General features: G+C 39.6%; 1 protein-coding gene and 1 pseudogene across 1 annotated transcript in view; one reads left to right on the top strand and one right to left on the bottom strand.

Annotated features, from left to right (window-relative positions):
• The first annotated feature begins 2,848 nt into the window (after window positions 1-2,848).
• LOC120514445 (interferon-induced protein 44-like) overlaps window positions 2,849-22,071 on the top strand; it is a 105,305-nt gene continuing 86,082 nt past the window's right edge. Inside the window, exon 1 of the mRNA XM_039734828.1 lies at window positions 2,849-2,891. The gene's annotated coding sequence lies outside the window, so the exon portion shown is untranslated. The remainder of the gene's footprint in view (window positions 2,892-22,071) is intronic.
• Window positions 14,071-21,478, bottom strand: LOC120514446 (annotated as a pseudogene).

Raw genomic sequence — 22,071 nt, 5'->3', positions numbered from 1 at the left:
GCATTTTTCAAAGTAGAGTTTGGAAATTACAAGTTCTGAGTTTTAGTCAAGCGCAGCTACTTTCCAGTCTGCACGTTGATCCTTGTAATTTTGAGTTCTCTGCAGAGCTCCTTTCTAGAACAGTGACATAACAGATTTGCTCTTTCTGGTGATTTATTTGATAACGGCTGCATGGTTTCTCTCCCTAATTTTTTCAAAGGTCCCACATGAAAAACAGTCTTCACTATCAAAAAATAGAAAAATGTAACTTTGTCTCTTAAAGGACATTATGAGCAGTCCTTGAAGTTGGACCAGATACAGTGATCTAAGAATCTTGCGATCAAAGAATTAGGTGGGGTGGAACATGTGCAGCTTTCCATTGAAACTTCGAGTCCCAAGATAAATCAAAACTTGAATTAAGATCATACATCCATCCATGAAAACACGTGAAGATCTTCCAGTATTCACTGGTATGCTAATAAAATGGGCCAGTTTGGTGAAAGTTCAATTGTCAAGATACAGTAGCAGTCTATGGAAGCACAGATCAATGAATAACTAGATCTGAAATTAAACTTGCTTTGAGAAAATTCATGAAGAGGTTCCACTACTCAGCAGAACGCTAAAAACAGGAGCTGGTTGAGTGAAATATTGATTGTCAACATACAGTGATAGTTGACTGAAGCGCAGATCAATTAATTGTTAAGCCGAGAGTTATGTTGGCTATGCCAACAGCCGATCTAACGTCGTACTTTCCCTTTGAAAAGTCACAAGGAGGTTCCAGTACTCATTAGTTCACTAAGAAAAGGTGCCAATCTGAAGAAATTTTGATTGTCGAGATGCAATTATCTATCCATCCATCCATCCATCCATCCATTTTCCAACCCGCTGAATCCGAATACAGGGTCGCGGGGGTCTGCTGGAGCCAATCCAAGCAACACAGGGCACAAGGCAGGAACCAATCCCGGGCAGGGTGCCAACCCACCGCAGTGCTGAGATACAATGACAGTCAGTTCAAGCTCAGACCAATGAATTGTGAGATTCTGAGTGCCAGGATACATCAACAGTCGATCAAAGATTAGCGCTTTTCTCCCTCGTGAATTTTTGCAAAGACATTTCTGTATTTACTGGTACCCTATGGAGAAATGCTGATAACAACAACAACATTAATTTCTATAGCACATTTTCATACAAACAGTAGCTCAAAGTGCTTTACATAATAAAGAATAGAAAAATAAAAGACACAATAAGAAAACAAAATAAGTCAACATTAATTAACATCAAATAAGAGTAAGGTTCAAAGGCCAAGGGGGGACAGAAAAAACAAAAAAAAAACACTCCAGACGGCTGGAGAAAAAAAATAAAATCTGCAGGGATTCCAGATCATGAGACCACCCAGTCCCCTCTGGACATTCTACCTAACATAAATGAAATAGTCCTCTTTGGATTTAGGGTTCTCACGTAGTCACTTGATGTTGATGGCCACGTAGAGTTCTGCCTTTTAATCCATCCTCATTGTTGGTGCATCATGAAGCTTTGAGTAGGTGGAGATGGCGCAGGTCGCCACCGCAAAGAAACTAGAAAAAGAAACAGAAAAGAGAGTAGGGGTCAGTACGGATTTTAGAGCCACCATGAATAGTTATTATGAAGAATTGAACATACAGAGTATCAGGATTAAGTTAAATTGAAGTTATAAAAGGCCATGTTACAGTAATGTGTTTTCAGCAGTGTTTTAAAGTGCTCCACTGTATCAGCCTGGTGAATTCCTATTGGCAGGCTATTCCAGATTTTAGGTGCATAGCAGCAGAAGGCCGCCTGCCCGCCTCACCACTTCTTTTAAGTTTTGTTGTTGGAATTCTAAGGAGACACTCATTTGAGGATCTGAGGTTACGATTTGGAATATAAGGTATCAGACATTCAGCTTTAAGGCTTTGTAAACCATAAGCAGAATTTTAAAGTCAATCCTGAATGACACAGGTGACCAGTGTAGTGACATCAAAACTGGAGAGATGTGCTCAGATTTTCTTTTCCAAGTCAGGATTCTAGCAGCTGCATTCTGCACTCGTTGCAAACGATTTATGTCTTTGATAGTCTATGTTGAAATTGGAAGAGATGCTAACATGACATACCAGTGAGTACTGGCACTCATTTACGTGCACCTGGGGACCACCTTCCAGTCTCTAAAGATGTAAGCAGTTCCACCCCAGAATATGAGGGGACCTGATGGGGTTCAGTATCTTCCCTGTGCCCCATAACATCATCAAGAAGCTACTCAAGGAGGATGCCTAGTTTTATCCAAACCCCCCAGAGAAGACTCTGTCCCTTCCGGCTCAGACACAATTAAATGGAGCCTCTCCCAGAAGGTGGTGTCACATGTTGATCTGACACTTGAAAAGGACGGCACTCCGACTCTTTTCTTATTTTGTGTTTGTGTGAAGGCTGACTGAAGTCACTTTGTGTTCGGATTCATGGGCACCCTTTTGTTCTGATTAAAAAGGGTGACTTAGCTGGTACCCCAACCTTTTGTCTGTGTACCCTGGTCTTCTGTCTCAATCACATTACATGACCCACTTCAAGCACTGCGCTACAGTAGAAGTTTTCTAGTGAAAGATGGATAGAATTTGTTTTAAGATACAGAGAGTTTAAGGAATTAAAATCTGCCAAACGAGGACCAGTATGCTCTCATCTCATTGTTATTGTGTTTGGGCACAGCGGAATCCTAGGAGCAGGGAGCCCTGGCATTGGTGATGGGCTGAAGTAAGCAGTGCTTTCCAGATTGCTGCGCCAGCACCATCCACCTCACCCTGCCCTATATAAAGGCGTCTCTGCACAAAACTGGAACTCAGACTCCTTCTGCTCCGGGGCGCGCTGATCATTTCCTACAAGTCGTGTTTCCTCCAGCGTCTTCTCTTCAGGTATGGATCAACGGGCCCCTCAGGGGGCTTCTAAATAAATTAACTGCACTATAAAGAGCTAAGAGAATGTCATTGAAATCATTATAAATGTCAACATGGCGAAGGTCAGTAGAGACTGGTTTTACTCTGCAATAGGTCAGAAGGGAATGGCGCTTTATAAAGTTTGTGTAAACTGGGAGGAGTGGACACAGACTGGTGATGAATGGTTAGCTGTGCCTAAACTTTATTATTCACTTTTATGTCCTTCCTTTTATGATTCTTTTCATGTAGTTAATCAGAGTTTCTAATATTTATTAATGATTTGGCTCATTTTTAGGTCTGTCAGGTGTACGCATCCAAAGTGATTGTTTTGTTCCTTCTGACCTTTACATTTATTTTCTTCAGGAACTTTTGTTTTTTGTTTCTTTGTAATTGTCCCTTTGCACAGTTTGACTGCATTTCTGGCTAAAGGATCTGGGCTGGTAATTCGAGCAGAACGAGTGCTACTCCATTGGGCCCTTGAGCAAAGCCCTTAGCCCGCACTTGCTCCAGGGTTGCTGCACAAATAGCTGACCCTGCGCTCTCACCTCAAAAACTCTCTGGAGAGTAAAAAAAAGTGACAAATTGAATCGAATATGGCAAATAAAGGATTATAAATCACAAAAAAATGAGATGCACATCAGGTTGAATTAAGCAAAGTAAACCTGAGCACAAGCATTATGCCACCTTTATGTTTACCCAAGCAAAGAGAAACTGACTGAACACAAAATCAAATAAAAACAAAAGAAAAAGACAAAGGCGTCTTAAATGTTAGTTTATGCAGGATATGTTTGAAAACTCCCTCATCTCAAACACAAATTTACATTTTTATGGCTGGCAAACAGCACAGCATCACCTCCTGTGAGAACAAGTGATAATAATGAGATACATCAGCGTTTAGTACTTACTAAAAGAAGGTCACCGCCCCGCATTCAGATGACTTGGTGACTGTCACTTAAAGGTGCCTCTGCGTCCCCCAATCCAGCATCCTACATTCAAAGTTTAAAGCTGTGGGGTCTCCCATGAACCGAGATAAAGGTGCATCCTCACCAAACTCCAAGTGCAGTGTCCTTGTGCCATCAGAGAATTAGGAAATCCAACTTGTGACATTTCACCTTCCCACTTTGATGTGCGCACGTGAATCTCTGGTCAGGCATTCTGGAGCAATAAGAGGTTCCTGTTGCTGTGTTACTTAGTCTACAAAAAGAAGCAATTTAAGATCAATAAAATTAATCAAAGAACTTGTATTTGTGAGGTATTTAGACCCCAATTCAGTATGTTGCAGATGCCCCTATGGCAGTCTTCTTGGTCAGTCTCTGCAAGCTTTGAACATCAGATTTGGGCAGTTTATCCCAATACTTCCTGGCAGATCCTCTCAAGCTCCATTAGACTGGATGGGAAGTGTCTGGAATCTGCACTCTTCAGGTCTCTCCACATACTGTATGTTTTATGGGGCCACACAAGGAAAGACAGAGATTTGTCCCAAAGCCACTCCAGCCTTGTCTTGTCTAAATGACATTGAACTGTCACCCCAGCCTGAGGTGCGGTGCTCTCTGAAGTAGGTTTTCTCCCAAGACCTCTCTGTATTTGGTTGCACGCATCCTGCCCTCATTTCTGACCAGTGTCTTTGTCCCTACACCGCCATAGCAGTTTGCTGCCACCAACATGCTTCACCATATTGAGGGTATTAGGCAGGTGATGAGCAGTGACTGGTCTTTGACACACACAGGGCTTGGAGTTCTGACCAAAGAGTTCTATTTTTGTCTCATCAGACCAGAGAATCCTTTTCCTGATGCCCTCAGAGACCTTTGGCAAACTCCAAGCAGGCTGTCATATGCACCTGATTGAGTGCTGCTAAGATGGCCGTCCTTCTGTCAAGTTCTCAATTTCTCACCAGGGGGCTTCTGAAATTCTATTGGAGTGACTGCTAGATTCTCAGCCACTTCCCAGACCAAGGCCATTCTTGATCAGCTACTGAGTGTAAGCAGATGAATAATTCTAGAAAGAGTCCTGGTGGTTCCACACATCTTCTGGTAGATTTTCCTGCTCAAGCACATAACTGTATGATGCATCAGTCATGGGATATCCTCCAAATAAGAGGAGGTGTGGGTCACCTTTTCCAGGTCATTAGCTTGGTCTCAATAGGTCACACACATGCAAACGGCAGCGACTCTCATCTCCAACGATATGTAGATGTTCATATATGAACATAATAAGACAAACCTGGGGGTGTGCGAAATCAACTATAAGTCTCCCAAAGACATATCAACAGAAAACAGCATTAGAGTAACAAAGAGCATCACTGAGTATCGCTTTCACTTATTATTTTGGATAAAAACAAATCAACCAAAACGCACTTTGGGCGAGGTTATGGAGGCCGTCTCCGAAGACAGAGATAAAGACCTGGCTGATTTTGAGTCCGACACAGCACTTGAGAAGAAGAGTTTACTAAACGTAGCAATTATTCTGTGTAATTTATATTTAGTCTCACTTTGATTGTTGTTACTTGAAATTATTATATTTAATGTTATATTGACAATGGCACCATAAAGCAGCCATAATGTACATTTCATAATGCGTAATATGTATGTATTATTTATTATGTGTATATTTATTGCAATGCATAGCTCTTCATCCCTGTTTATTAGTGTTGCATGAAATTGTCCACACAAAGCCATTCATATTTTTGCACAAAACTGTTTTGTGTCAATATGTACGTGTGTGTTTGCGTGTGTATGTGAGCAATACTGCTTTTATTTACATGTGTATGTGTATAAAAGAAACTGTTTTTATTTATTTATGTGTGTGTGTGTGTGTACATATATAATGTACTAGCTGTATAAGCTGTGCTGTAAAAATGTCAACGTCAATTTATTTATATAGCACATTTAAAACAACATAGGAATGCTGTGGCCAAAGTGCTTTACAATAAAAGAAGAAAAAAACATTCAATTAACATATAAAACATAAAAAGAAATAAAATAAATACATATCCATCCATCCTTCCATTATCCAACCCGCTATATCCTAACTACAGGGTCACGGGGGTCTGCTGGAGCCAATCCCAGCCAACACAGGGCACAAGGCAGGAAACAAACCATGAGTAGGGCGCCCACCCAGCACAGATAAATGAACATAAATGAAATAAATAATACATAGAAGTCAGATTACATAATCACAATGAGGAAACCATCAGTATTACTGAAGGTCACGGAATGCAAGTGAATAGAAATGAGTCTTTAATCTCATTTTGAACAGTTCAAGTGTAGACGACTCCTTTATAGGCGAGGTACCACAGCTAGTTGTCCCCCTTAGTGTGACACTTGGTATGAGGGACAACATGAGACAACTGACCAGAAGATCTAAGCACTCTAGATGGCTGGTGTAAAGCACACAATTCAGATAAATAGGCAGCAGCGAGCCCATGTAAAGGTTTAAAAACTAGCAACAAGATTCGAAAACTGACAGGCAGCCAGTGTAGAGAAGCTAATATTGGAGAAACAGAATCAGACTTTCTTGCCCCGATCAGAAAACGAGTGGCAGCATTCTGGACCAACTGTAACCTGCGTATCAGAGATTTGCTAATCCCAGAATACAGCGAGTTGCAGTAATCAGGCGAGAGAAGATAAAAGCAGGAGTAGCTTTCTCAAGATCCCTAGAAGATAAAAAAGGCCTGATCTTACCAAATAGACGAAGCTGGAAAAAGCAACTCTTGAGTGCAGAATTAACCTGTTTCTCAAAAGAGAGGTTACTGTCAAAGATAACACCAAGATTGTGGACTTGATGTTTGCAAAAGACAGAGAAAGAGATGAGAAGTCCAAGACCAATTTGGGCTTTAGCTGGTGGACCCGCTATAAGCACCTCCATTTTATTCTGATTCAGATCAAGAAAATTATTAGCCATCCAGGATCTTAGTTCAGACAGACAGTTGTGCAGTTGATTCATTGCAGAGTCGCAGACGGGAATATAAACCTGAGTATCATCAGCATATAGCCTGGACTCCTAGAAACCATGGATTTTGACACTTTAATGAATCAATCGCATCGTTTGTGCATCAGCAGCTAAGCGAGGTTCTCTTTCCTCGGAGGTTTCGTTTTGCTGATATGCTTGCCTCCATTGTCTGTCAACAGGTAAGCGAGTTTCCCTCTCCTCAGAGGTTTCGTTTTGTCGATGTGCTCGCCTCGCTTGTGTATCAGTGGCCAAGCGAGTTTCTCTTTTCTCGGCAGTTTCACTTTGGCGACTGAGTCACTTTCTTTGAGCTTCATGCTGTAGCCTCGCACTTCCGGGCCGGACAGACTGACAGACACACACACTTCCACGTGGAGACATTTATATACAAGATATATTATGACCAATGACGTCGCAGATTCACTGTCTTTGATGGAGGTGGTAGCTGCGTGTAGACAGCTTGGCAGCTGGTTGTATCCAACAGGGGGTGTTAGCTCCCTGGGAATGAGCTATCTTGTAATTGTGGCATGTTACATAACACAAATCTATATAGATATAATATAAAAAGGCAATAGATACCCTTTGGTGATATGGCAGTAAGAAATCACATAGGAGAAATAACTTAGCTTTGTTTAATGACGACTTACGCTGCATAACAGACGGAACAGGAAGTCATGGCAGGAACCCAGTTCGGGAGTGTGGGCCCGATGTGTAGTGTCAGCCATTTTCGTCACTGCAGTGGAAGGATTTTCGTTGATGTTGACGTTTTCTCTCATCCGTCCATCGGCTTCAAAGATGTGCCAGGCAATGTGCCAAGGCTTCATGTGTAGGCCTCCACTTAGTTGAATCATGCAATTCCAAACAAGGCAAAGAGGACAGAGTTTCATGCTGAGTTTGACAGACAAAAATAGTATTCAACAGTCCTCAGTCTGACTGCCCGTTTCCCAGTTGTCTCCATCGTTCTTGTCTTCTATTCTAATGCTTGCCTAGCAGTTCTGTTTAGTGAACCCCTGTGCTAAATCTGGCTCGGTGTCAACTGTGCATGTGAGCAGAAAAAGGGCCGATTTACAAGATAGATTTGAACAGAGCACAGTGACTTATTAAACTTATTCTCTTATTAAACTGGTCTGCTGCGTATTCCTCTCGCCCACCACCAGCAACTGCACGCTGACGCTCTGTTAGTGTGTGTGTGTTTGTGTGTATTGTTGTTTTCATTGTGCTGTCTTATTCTCATGACTGCTACATGGAAATATACAGTATCACATAACAAAAATACGAAACAAAATTAAATGAGCCCCTAGTCTTTTCTTTAGTTCAGCATCGGTTCTAAGTAAATTTTAGAATTTCTGTTTTGTATCAAATTTAATCACATTTGGAAAATGCCATCAGGTTCAAGTGAAAAATTGACTGTCCAGCACTTGGAGTGATAAAGCTTTATTTTGTGCGCTCCCTGCTCTCGGGATACCCGTTTGGAGAGGCTTTGGAAGAGGGACAGGGGGGCCCGTGGTGCCAACTGCTGTAACTATTTATTTCTTTGTTTTAGCAACGTGAAACTTTAGACAGCTACAGCTGACAAGTCTGGTGAATAACAATCGGCCTGGCTTTACTTGTACGTGAGATATACTGTACCAGGAAACAGAAATGTGAAAATATTCCTGTGAGTGCCTTTATTTTCCTAGTTTTCTAAGTAAAGGTGTGTTTACATTTGAACCCAGCACAGATTTTATCACATTTGAGAACCAGCTGTCCAGTTTTAGTGACAGATTGACGGTCCTGCCTTTATTTGTTTCAACAATAAGGCTTCATTTTGGTGGAGACTGCTGATAAATGCCCTCAGGACGTAAAGGTTTTTAATGAAGCAATGTGCACTAAAGTCACGTCTGGGACCTCTGCAGGATCAGGGGCTGTGAGGCTCAAACTTCATTAGTTCCATAGCAGATCCCCACCAAGGTAACATCAGCTTAATTTACGTAGATACTCTACAGGGTGGTCCAGATCTAACTATGCAGATCCAGATCGTCTGGATGACTTTGATGTATGCAGGGACGATTCCAGTTCGGCGCGAAGACGATTCTTCATGTCGTCAGTTCACACACTTCTCGATGGTCTGGGATTTTTCGGGTGATTTTCTATGTAATAAACTTATTAAGTTATAGCATAATGAAAATTGCATAATTAGATCTGGACCACCCTATACTCCAGGCCTGGAGGGCCGCAGTGCCTGCAGGTTTTCATTTTGACCCTTTTTCCTATTCAGTGACCGCTAATGAACTCCTTTTCCCTTCATTTTAATAGCCCTGTTTTTAAGGATTCAGTCCTTTGAATTGATTCACTTTTTCATGAAATGGCAGCCAAACAGAAACGAGACGTGAAACGAGCCAACAGATGAGCAACTAAACTGGGATTTCAAACTCCAAACCATTCTATTAATGAGAAGCTGATTCTTGCTGATAATTAAGCCCGTTATTTAATGCTGCGGTCTGTTTCTGCTCTCATTCTGCCACAGCAGACATTTCCAAAACTGTTGATTTTCTGTTGGTCAAAATGTTTTGGTGACCTGAAAGATCAACCTTAATGAGACCTTCACTTTTCTTTATTTTCAGATATTGTGTGACGGGCACAGGTCAGCTGGTTGTGTGGCAGTGTCTCATTATTGTTTGGCTGCTAATTAAAAAAAGAGACAACTAAAGGCTCAGAGTCAAGTTAATTAAAACTAAAGCAAAAGAAGTTAATTAGCAGCAAAAACTGGTCACTAATGAAGAAGATGGTTAGAATGAAACCCTGCAGCCACTGCGGCCCTCTAGGCCTGGGGTTCGACATCTGTGCTATACATGAACTGACGCCCTCTACAGGGCGGTTTCTGGCCTTGCACACAGGACTGCCCAGAGAGACTGGATTAAGCGAGTTTATGAATATTAAGGTGGTACAGTATTTCATTGCACTTCATACAAAAGAGAGAATTCAAAAAAAGAAAATCAGCTCTCCTAACTCACTGTATGTTGAATGGCAGTGAAAGTTCATGCTCTTTGGAGGCTGAATATCTTCTCCCAAATACCACGTTTCTGAAAAGTAATGGTTTCACACAGAAATCAACATAAAACATCTGTCACTGCATGCTGTGGCTGCCAGTTTGCCAAGACTGTGTGACAGGCTTGCTGCCAGGCTGTCTTCATGAGGCAGGGGCAGCAGCAGCAGCGGTCGCGGTCGCAGGGTATTGTAAACTGGTTTCTACCTCTTATCACTGTTAAGTGGCAGTCCTCCCTGGCAAACACTGTCAGTACCACGATTAGTCAGGGGGCAATCAGCTGAAGCTGGAACCTCACATTCGTCTTCGATCATTTGTATCAAAATTGGAGTTCGACAAGTCATCGTCCAGTTCTGAGATAATAGGCAAAACGTCGTCCACTGAGTATTTTGCTTTACGCATCCGCTTTGGTCTCTCGCCAGATGTCAGTGCCATTTTTGCCGTTGTTTGCGCCTTGCTACTCACACGAGCACAGATATCTTGGTCAGACCAATGAAGCTAACTTTCCTTCTAGCAACGAGAGTCCAACTAAAACATAACGGTTGGTTTGGCCACAGTTTACAGTTGATTACCATCGTCAACTCCTCCTTTTGACAAAAGTCATGAAAGAATGAAATAATTTGGGGTCCCGGTGCAGTTGTGGGGTCCTCTTCAGAGTGGTTCATCAAGGCAGTGCCATAGGGGAACCATTTTTGATCCCCAGAAGACGCATCCACATGAAGGGTCCATAAAGAACGTTTATAAACTTAGATCTGCAGCGGACCCCATGCTGTAAATAACCACAAATAGATGGTAAGAGATTTGTGAAATGCCAATGGGTTTATGATTTAAAAGGAGCCTCGCTGCATACAATCACACAGGCTAAGTTCAGGTCCTCTTAATCTGTTATGTGCTGTGAGGTTGCCTGTCATTCATAAAAAGATTTCAGTCCCCCAAACACACACACACACATATTAGGAAGTTTTTCAAAGCACAACAAAACAACTTCATGTGCAAAGACCCCATCCCAGAATGAAATGGTGCTTGGTCAAGCAATGGAGCTACAAGGAACCACACAACCCAGTAAAGAACCATAAAGTGCCATGAAAATACCAGGATTTGTGATCCACTGGCTTCATATTTAGATGCCAGCCTTTAATTGGTCTTTTCATCTCTTTTTTGTTTTTTTTAGTGATATCCTTGTTCACTGTTCACACCCTTATTAAGATACAATTGAGAAAGCAACTCTGCAGAAGCATGCAAATTAATAAGGAAATAACCAAAGAGAGTTAACAACTGTGGCAAAAATATAAATATTTCTATGGAGGAATATTTCAGACAAAAATAATTAAACAAATGTACTGCCGAAAGTGGCAATAATTAAAGAAAGAGCATGAAATGTGGACATAAATAAAGGAATGTGCCACGAAATATATTTTTGTGCATGCTTTGTGTTCGGTAGCTAACCCGTGCGGCTCGAAGTTCCCCAGCTTACCCCCCTTATGATCTGTGCCTTAGGCAAAAGCCTAATTCGCGTTAACCGGCCCAGAGTATTCCTCTGAACTCAACGTAACAGACGGCTTGAATTTCAAACTATCACGTTCACTCGTCAAAGGAGAGTGGGCGGGCTCAAGCGAGTGCCGTGATTTGATTGGTGAATTGTACGCAGAGTGTAAACCTGCACTTTGCCTGACTTTCTAATCCATTTGCTTCTGCGCATGCTCACATCTCTGCTTGGGCGCATTGCAGACTTTAATTCAAGAAACTCCGGATTTGTCATCAGGAGTCTGCAGCTGAAATGTCCGCTGTGAAGGTAGCAGGTGATGGCCGAATGGTTTACAGTCACGCGTCGGATTTACCGACGATTCACCAATCAAGAATCAGAAGGCGCTACATCCCGCCGTCTTAACTTTGATGAGTGAAAATGACAGGGCTAATTTCACATTGCATGTGGTGGCATTGAAATAACATAATTGAAATAATTCAATAAATACATAAAGGGAGAAGCAACAAAATAAAAAAAAAACGCATTTAATTATTCATGCTCACATTGTATATTGATATTGTTTATTTATTATAACATTTCATTGTAATTTTTGTTTATTTTCTTATTTATTTTTATTTTGCCCAAAAAGATTTTCCATCCATGCCACCCAGATTCACATTGCAGAGCGTATGCCCACATCGATTGATTTCGTACGGCTTTATCCCCGGACGGGAAGGATGCACCCGGCGCACCACGGACAGCTCCCGGCGCAGCTTGCTCACCGGACTCTCGCCTTCCTTCTTGAGTTCGTATTCGGGAAAATGAAACGCTGGGTTTATTTAGTGAATCCGCCTGATTTTTGCAAAGGCGAACTGCGGGATGTGTTAAGACAAGAGACGACATCTGCTACTCTGGCAGATACTGCTGTCACGATTAACTTCCCTACTCCAAAATAGCCTTATTGTTCAAATCTTTAATGGACAACATTTTTAGAGTATATCCTAAGCATTATTATTAGTATTACACTTTGCAAATCAGTGGAGTCAAGTGTCAAAAACCTCATCATCCACATTCGTTCCCAGTAGCTGGTTTCTTTTCCAATTCTAATACAAAATTACTGAGCACTTTAGCGCTGAAAAAATGCCCAACTACCCAGGGATGGCAATCATGGGACACACATTTAATCATGTCTGACCAAAGCGTGCCACTCGAGACGTGAATCACTCGTGTTCTGCAGTTGCCATGTTGGAACATAAAGGTCAAACAAGAACCGGGAGGCGCGCTAATCTCTTGAACTCATCTTTGTTCATATGAACGCCCTGTTTGTCTATTTACTTGCACGGTGATGTCTTTCTGTTAATATTTAATGACATCAGGGAGTTGATGATCCGTGAATCTCCTGGCAAAGCCCGGGGCAGGTATGTGGGCGAGTGGCCAGTTTGGCACATCTGCACATGCGCACTCCAGCGGATGAGGTCACCACTGCGATCAGAGGAGATAAAGAAGAGTTGAACACCTTGAGCCTTCTCTCGTTTCGCTTTTAAGGCAAAGCATTATTTAGCTTGTCTTAAATCAGGTTCTACTTTCTGCCGATTTCTTTTTATTAAATGTAAAAGACAGAAACTTTAGATATACACTCCTCCACTTCCCTTTAAAACTGTAAAAATGGTTAACGGTTACTTTGGAAGACGTCAAAAAAAAAGGCCAGAAGTAGGCCTATAGCGCAGCTCCGCTGAAGCTTTTCTCAACAAGCAGGAAGAACATCTGGCCAGGACCCCAGTCCGTCACCATAATGGAGTTAGGATAGGACGGCTCCGCTTTGCTCATAAAATGCATTTTATGATTATTTTAGAACAACGATCCTCCAATAAATAAATACATAAATATGAATGCACAGATTAGATCGGGGGTACTCCCCGGAGCGCTTAGGAAATCGAGACTTATCGGCGGACGCCCCGCTGTAATTATCCGCGTCAGCCAATCGAGACACAGTCGGATCCTCACACTTCACGCTTTTCTCGTTAACTCAGGACGGGCTTCGGCAGTCCACGGTTACGCGAGCACTCGTCCGATTTAAGCAGCTCCGGTAACCGATGTCCGATGACAAAAATCAGGGATCACGAAGCACAGAGCAAGTGTTCATGTTGTGTACACTTACAGTAAATTACTGGCTACTAGTTGCATTACTTTTACAGTATTTTACTGTATCATATTACAGTACATTACAATAAAATTACCATACCACACTGTGACTTCACAGTAAACTGGGCAAGAAAATTACTGTGATGTAGCAGTATGTTACTGTTGAATTACAATAATTAACCATTTTCAATTTACATTAATCTACTGTATTTTTACATGCTAACTGTAAAAGTAATGCAACTCAGTAGCCAGTAATTTACTGTAAATTTACAGGTGCAATAACAACATTAAATACTGTAAAGGACATTAAAACAACCTTGATCACCCATCCTATTTACCAAATTTTCCCAAATTTACATCAAGTTAAGTTCTGAAGGTCTCTAAAGTCCCCTTGTCCATCTCACTACTTGTTCACTTGTTCCTTGCATTTGTGGTTTTCTGTATGATGTTTGTACAAAATGTTTCCATCAGTGTCCCTGTAGTCAGGATTAGACTTTTATCAGTCACTTTACAACACATATAATCTTTAAATTATTGAAAATTAATAAAGTTAAACAAAAATAAAAACAAAAACACATTACTGTATGTGTTTTGCATATTTATTCAGCAGTGTTTCTTCAAACGTTAAATGCACAGAATACCTCAAGTATACACTTTTAAATTCAATAAAAGTCTTAACAGGCAGTTCAACTTTTATTTTTAAATTGCACAAACAAAATTATCTAAACCTCACATACAGTAAGTATATGTACAAGAAACAAAAACACATTTTTTACTGTACTGTATATCTAAAATCCTCTGTAGTAAACAACTTGCACATACTGTACCTCAGTGCCCGCAGTTATTATGGCTGTCTAGTAGTCAACAGTGTATTATTTGTAAATATGTGCTACTTTTTCCAGATATGCAGACATCTGAAAGGGTCAAGTGAAAAGCAATCAATAATTCTGAAAGCATTTCCCTTTTAAAAGGTATATTTTAAGAAATTAAATTAAAGATATAAACTCCAGTGTTTAACATTTAAACGATAATGTTAAAAAAAAAATGTAATTATAAAGCAGTGTAACATTTTTAAAGACAGCAAGATAGAAATTAAACTGAGGCAAAACAGGGGATTAAAACACTTTAAATCAATTTGAATTATTAGGAGTCCTTTCTGAAAATGTCTACATTGACATCCATTCAAAATCAATTAGTTTCCTCAAAAGTGTGCAGACTTGTTGGTTGATGTGTCCGTGTTTCTTTTTTGATTTTGAGCCCGACTCTGGGTTAATACCCAAAAACCTGTAAACAAAATATAGAAGCTATTAGTTTTATTTGAGCTATTTCACACTGTTTTCAAAAGACATTAAGTGCTGTTCCTTTCTACAGAATACTGATGCCTAACACTCCTCCTAAGTAGGAAAGCCAAACACAATTTCTCTGCCATTTTAACAATGTTGTGGTGATTTACTAGTCTCACTATTACCCTTGCTAGTGTTATCTACAATGTCAGTGTGTTAGTTTACCTTTGGATAAACTCCAATGTGGATGAGGCATCTTCAGGATACTGCAAGTTAAAGTTGTAATAACTTGCAAAGATTGTAGCAATACCATTGACAAAATCATGATGTGGTCCCATGACCACTTGTCCTTCAATTGACAACATCCAGGCTTTAGGCTTCATCATGTCATCTGAAATAAAAAAGATATTCATCACGTACTTATGCAAAGAAGTGGAATTCTTAATGAACAACAGTGGGAAAGGAATGGGTCGCTAACACAGGGTCTTAGATTACAACTATTAAAGGTCTGCACGCTGTTCTTCTGGTCTTTGCAAAGTAAAGAGCAGCTGCACAGACCTTCAAAACATATATGAGAAGGTAATACAGGTTTACATACTACTAAAGTTGCTGACACTATAAGCTACATGTGTTGTTAACATTACCTTGTATAATCAAGCGGGGTGTGCTTGGTAGCATCATTGTCCTCTGAACATCAGCACCTGTGGCACATGTCTGTAAAATACAGTAATACATAACTTTAAAATATGCTGGATATATGTACAGTACAGTGTGTACTGTATATCCCTTACTGAAGAGTAAAAATGATGGCAGAAGAAAATCCCTTGACCCCAGTGATTCACAATTCTACAGTAGATTTAGCAAGGTGTGTATTTTACTAAAATTCAGTAGTCAGAGAACTGTGTGTCTACATGGGAGATTAAGAGTGTATGAATACAAGTATGAAGGTTAATATACTGTATTGTCTACCCGAGTTCCAGCATTGGCACCTACCTTTTTTACTCTTAGTCAGGTTGAGTTGAGCCATCATATTCATCTTATTGTTTCTATCAAACTAGTTCTTCATATAGAATACTGAACATTTACTGCTATATAAAAAATCAAGCACATCCAGCACTCCTCAAGATACCATATTAATTTTCTAAAATTTCAAGGCATTAATTTTTAGAAAAATATAAAAAATAAATTCAACTCTAAAGCATTTTCAATGCCAGTTGGGTTCCTGGTCTATTGTAAGCAAAACTCAGTTTTCTATCTGTAAAACAATTACTTACATCTGCTTGAAGTAGGATTGCATCCTTGGGCTCCTTAAAGTATGCCATCAGGAGGAGAAGGACACATGCAGCCTTAACTGAAACCTCTGGTTCAAACTTAGACAGCACATCCTGAATTCCTGAATGATGGCTTAGTTCCTGGCAGAACTTTATAATTGTACTGCCTTTATTGTCCAGTGCCTCTTGCAGCTTGCTGAGGATAGATATGTCTGTTAGAAGCCTAAAGTGGGAGTAAAGACATCTTTGAGAGAAAAGGAAAGGCCATTCCTTCTGAACTTGTGCAATGTGTGGTGCAGGCACTCCATTAAGGTATCGCGCTGGTGGATATAGGTCTTCTCCATAAGAGGTTCAGCTTTCTCTGCTCCACTCATCCCTAACTCGGAGAATATTTTAAGTAGCTGCATTTTCATGTCATCTAATGATGCCTCCGTTTCTCCAGCTGGCAGTTCTACAGGACACCACCTCACACATCCATACTGATCTACAGGGCCTCTTGCCTCCCCTGCTGCATTAGTGTGGGACCTTCTCTCTGCGTCGCCTTGCAAGAGTATTTGTTCTGTTTTTATATTCCACTCTTGTTTTAATTTGCTGAAGAAGAGAGTGGCAGCCCTCTCCAACCATGTCTCCTTTTTTCCAACATCCCAAAACTTTTGGGTGTTCCCTTACAATTCCTCGGACTACGCTGTGACACATTGCTCTAGTTGGGTTAAGATCATGTTCAAGCATCTGATCTACCACTGCTTTCACCATATCTTTTCTGTCTCCTGGTGATGGTCTTGTTTGATTTGCCACTGCTTTTTGAATTGCTGCTGGCATCCTATTCCAATTGACTTTGAACTCTGCATACCATGGCCTGCCAGGATGTGGGGACGAAGAAACAGAGGAGTTTGAACTGCTTGAGGAGTTAGAAGATAGGATGAGTGGAGTGCTCATGGGGCTTGATGAGAGGGATGAAGAGGCAGCAGCATCCAGTTCACTTTGAACTGTTACAAGTCCTAGAGATGATAGCAAAAAAGATCAATGGAAAAAAAACAAAAAAGCAGCACACTAAATTAATTTATGATAAATTACATTCTTCCTGTTCAATATATTATATTGGTAGCCACTGAAAAGAAACAGAATGAAGGACACTAGTAAGAGAAAGACATGATTTTTCAGGTCAATGAGTTCGCCCTTCAATAATCTTTGAACTTCAGTGTTAATTGTTCAGCTTACCAATGGCAGTTATCAAAATATATATTTACCTTCATTTTTAATGCTGTTTAACAGTTTGCGACACTGGATTGGCCTAATGTGTTTCTCCAGATCCTTCTCTTGTACAAAAGCAAGGTCTTCTCTGCTTTCCACACCAAGCTCTTCTAACCGTTCAAGAAGAGATGTTAAGGATTCATTTGAGAGGCTTGGCAAAATAGATAGCACCACTTCCCTTATGTCTTGACTCATTTTCTAAAAGAGAGTTGGGAGCAGACAGTCAAATATCAACCAATTAATTCATAAAACCCCTTGATTATTTGTTTATTATCAGTAATGCGTTATTTGCTACAATTGTATCTCTGTATGATTTTATGTTTTATTCAGGCACTAGTGAGTACTCCAAGAAGTGAAAGCATTCACAAACTACAGACTATCCCTATCTCAGTTTGATTTCAATTGAATTAGAAAATTTAACTCTTCATTTATAGGTAAATGTGCTGGAATCTTCAAAGGCAATTTCTGAATCATATCCTTCTATAATACTTTCACCACAATACAAAGATGTTATTTAAAAGACATATATATACAAAGTCCTATATACATATATGTGTTCTTTAAAAGAACCTCACAGACTCTTCCTACTCCATTATTTATCTATCCTTTCTACTTACACAATTTCTAAAAAAGAATGATGAAGAACAATTAGCAGTAGGTCACACACATTATAAGCCGGAAGTGGGTAGTAGTCAAGCAAATCATCTTGCTTTATACAAACATAATCCTTTTGGACTACTCCTAATTTACAATAGACACCTATATCTCTCAACTTCACAAAGGTATGCTTCTCTGTAACAAAGTATGCAGAATCGTGGACAGTAAGGACCAGAATAATCTTCCCAACATAAAGTTCTTCATCTCTACTTCCAAGCAAAACAAACATTCCTTTCCTGTATGCTGTGCCTTTCACAGTCACTTCATTGCCTGCCACTGTAGACTGTGACTCAAAATTATAACTGGCAACAGATTCTCTGATTTTGTCATTATAATCATTCACAAAAAACTGTGTACCCCTGTGTACCTGTACAACTGGAGGGAACAGGCTGCCTGCACTCAAGTAAGCCTGAAGAAGCTGATGTCTTTCTGCCAGTGTTTTGCACAGATTTTTAAAGTTGTGTAGCTTTCTGGCACATGTTTTGAAAAATGAGTGCTTACTTTCAAACCTTAATGTCCAAAGGCGAATAAGTGGACCAAAGTGGAGTATAAGTTCAGGATAATGGCACATATAATGATGCTTAGGCCTTAAAGGGTGATTAGGGAAAAGCTTTTTCCTACTGTGTAGATATTCTTCAATTATGACTTTGAGATATGCTACTTGGCCTGCTGCAATAGCTGGTGCACAGACAAGCTCCACTACCTCTCTTAGTTGTAAAAGGAGTTGCCATACCTCGTTTTCACAGGGATCTTGAATTCTGTCACCTATCAAGAGAGGTAACAATCTAAGAAAACACCAATTTTGAACTGCATGTCCATTTAGTCGTTCACTACCAGGGGAAACATCTGCAGGTTTGTCATTGCCATCATTTCCCTGATATTTGAATTGGTTCTTACATCTGTTTAATTGCAAGTAAGTGAAGTGCTTCTCATGTATTAAATGACCAACAAACAAAGCGAGGTCATACGACACAATACCTTCAAACAAGTCATGGGCTAGACACGGTGGGAGCCCAGGCTGGCAAACATGGAAATAAGAAAGTTGGTTAAAAGGAGAGTCACACTTGATACCTGATACAGCAGGGTCTAAACCCTGAACATGACATTTATATGACTGTATTGTCCTCACAGCACCACACAAGTATGGTTCTTTAATAAATTTTGCTTTATCTATTTCACAGTAGCGGCAAAAACGATCAGCCCGACTGAAGTTTTCCAGAAAACCTCCAATACAATGGGATCCCAAGTTGTCTCCTGAAATGGCAATCAGAGTGCCTTTACAAATCTGCCATCACTTATCAAAATCCCTCTCTCTTCTAGAAATTTGAGGTCCTTGATCAAAGATTCAAAAATTTTGGTCACTCCAAAGTATTTTAAGTTCTGCTCCCTACATAAGAGAACAAGTTGCATGTGAGCTGTAGTGGATCTATTATGTGGCAAAATTTCAGCCAGGGTTAAGTATACAGCTAAAACTTTATGTTTTTTTCTCCCTGAACCAAGTGGGTTTACAACCTCAAAGGCATCCTGATATAAAATCAAACCAATAGAAGAAGGTTCTATTTTCAATAGTGGATTACTTCGAACTCCCTCTCCATCTCCAACATCCTTATAGACATTTTCAGTGGATGCTTGAGAATGTGCTAAGGCATACTGTTCTCTTACAGACTCGCTTTTGAACAATGCAAGTAAAGTCTCTTGTATTGGTACATACTGGGCAAAGCATTCTTTGCCATTTTCATCAGTGCCGAGAAACAAGGGTACGGGCTCAACATAGTTAAAATTCTTTTTAAATACAGTCTTTCTCTTTTGTTCTGTACTTAGAAGTTCCTTGTTATACATCTTAAGGAGATCCCCTGTTCATTTCATCAATTATGTCACTTATAGTGGCCTCTGGAATTCCAAGTGCCTTCAATTTCTCAATCAGAATCTTAAGTAAATGTGAAAGTCCAATGTCATGGGCATTTTGAAAGTCCTCAATGATTGTCTGTATGGTACTTGCTGGTAACAATACCTTAGCTTGTAATTTCAGATAAAGAAGTGTAATGTTTTGTAAAAACAAAGTTTCATCCACAGCCAGTGGCCTTTCTGGTTCACAATCATCCTCATCAAAAATATTTGAATCTGTCTGACTAGGAACACCAAAGGGATCCATGGGAACAGATGTATCTAGAATTGAATCATCTAGGTCCTCTGAGCCTCTATGTTTCCTTGAAATATGCGAGGCTAAACTTGACTTAACTGTAAAATGCTCTCACAACCTCTGAATGGGCATTTGATTTTCAGTCCTTGTTTTATGTGTGATTTTAAATGCTTTATGAAAGAGGTCAAAGCGTCACACTTAACTTCACATGACTGAACCACACAGTTTAGAGGTGTAATGAACTGCCTGTAGTGCGCAGAGTAGGAACTGCTTCCTTATGGTCTCTATATATGTGTGTTTTCAGAACACTGGCTTTGCGGTACATCCGAGAACACGTAGGCACACCACACTGATAATGATAATTGGGAGTGTTACTGTGCAGCTTTGTGTGTTGAATAAACTGAGTAACATTACTACAGATATACTGGCACTTACTAAATTTACAATGGAACATTGTGAATTGATAGGCAATTTTATTTAATGGCTAATAGAGTCAAAAATACCTTGCTAAGACTGCCTTTTCTAACACAGACCAGCTAACAATAACTAAAAAATGTGGAAAATGCAATATGGTTTGGATCCCAAAGGGAAATGTTAACACACACACAAAAAAACTACACTATGTATCTACAAAAAAAAGTTAAACCAGTAAGAATCCATTAAAATACCATTTGAAGTCAAATTTCTATCAACCGTGCTTAAATCAATACATTTGCTTCCATGTATTACTTTTGCCTGTGGAGTTTACCATAAATTAATTTATTTATATTTATATATATATATTTATGCTATTCCTGAGCTAACATCTTTAATCACAGTTGAAAACAAAAGCACATAAACTTAATCAAAATGCACAAATTAAAACTGTTTAAAAATACATGAACTAAAACTACATGAAAAAGCTGACATTGAAACAATATGAAAACGCTTTCCTGAAGCTATAAGATAAGACACGAGTTAAAAAAATGCACAAAATGAAACGGTTTGAAAATGCTAGAACTTAAATTTTATGAAAGAAATCACTAATTACAGCTGTAAACATTAATATATATTGAAAGGCATGATTTAAAGTAGATTGAGAAATGCACAAACTGAAATTAAACGAAACTGCACGTACTCAAACAATGTGAGAAAGTACAAACTGAAAGCGCGCAGTATGTAAGTTTTCTAATACACTCCGTGGTAAAGTCTTAAAATGACTGCATAACTTCCTCTCTAACAATACAAAACAGAAATTATTATAATGATAATGGAGAAAGGCAATGAATGTTAAGTTAATTACCGTTTGTATAAGTAACAAGCACACTACAACGCCATTTTATTACTTTCTTCCACTCTCTGAGCATGTAATATCCCACAGTGCAACGGGGTCTTCTCCAAATACAATTTTACAGTAATTTGCTGTCTTTTGACAGACGACAGCGTATCTTACTGTGATTACAACAAAAATTCTGAATACAGTATTTTATTGTGAAAACTTACAGTTAACACCTGTGAAATCCTGGCAATTTTTTACAGTGTACCTGCGACTTTACTGATGTGATGTATGGTGTATTATGGGACAACCTACAAAATGTGACAGTTTATTTAATTGTCCTAAAGTCTAGAACATGCAACACAGACAAGTGGCGGTCTTTTCATAAGTTTTTCAAGAAATGATTCAACTTGATCCATGACAATGTAAAAAAAGCAAAATATGTCTGCTGTTAAAAAAGCGACACACACTGTGAGACCATCTATAGCAGACCGATGTCTAAGTACAATACGGTTATGAATTTGTGGATTGAAAAAAATAATTATTAATGGAATTATTAGTTTGAAAATGTTACCGTTAGAACACGCTAGATGAAAAAAGAACGTTCTGCAGTGACAAACGGTATTTGGTACGGTTATTATATACGTACAGTATCCCTAACAAATGCCTACTTATTTCATGTTACAGTTAACAAACGCAGGCACTGATAAAAGTAACTTGTATTT

The sequence above is a fragment of the Polypterus senegalus genome, chromosome 14 (genome assembly GCF_016835505.1).
Source record: "Polypterus senegalus isolate Bchr_013 chromosome 14, ASM1683550v1, whole genome shotgun sequence".
In the NCBI taxonomy this organism is placed as follows: domain Eukaryota; kingdom Metazoa; phylum Chordata; class Cladistia; order Polypteriformes; family Polypteridae; genus Polypterus; species Polypterus senegalus.
This window is presented reverse-complemented; position numbering and strand designations above follow the sequence as displayed.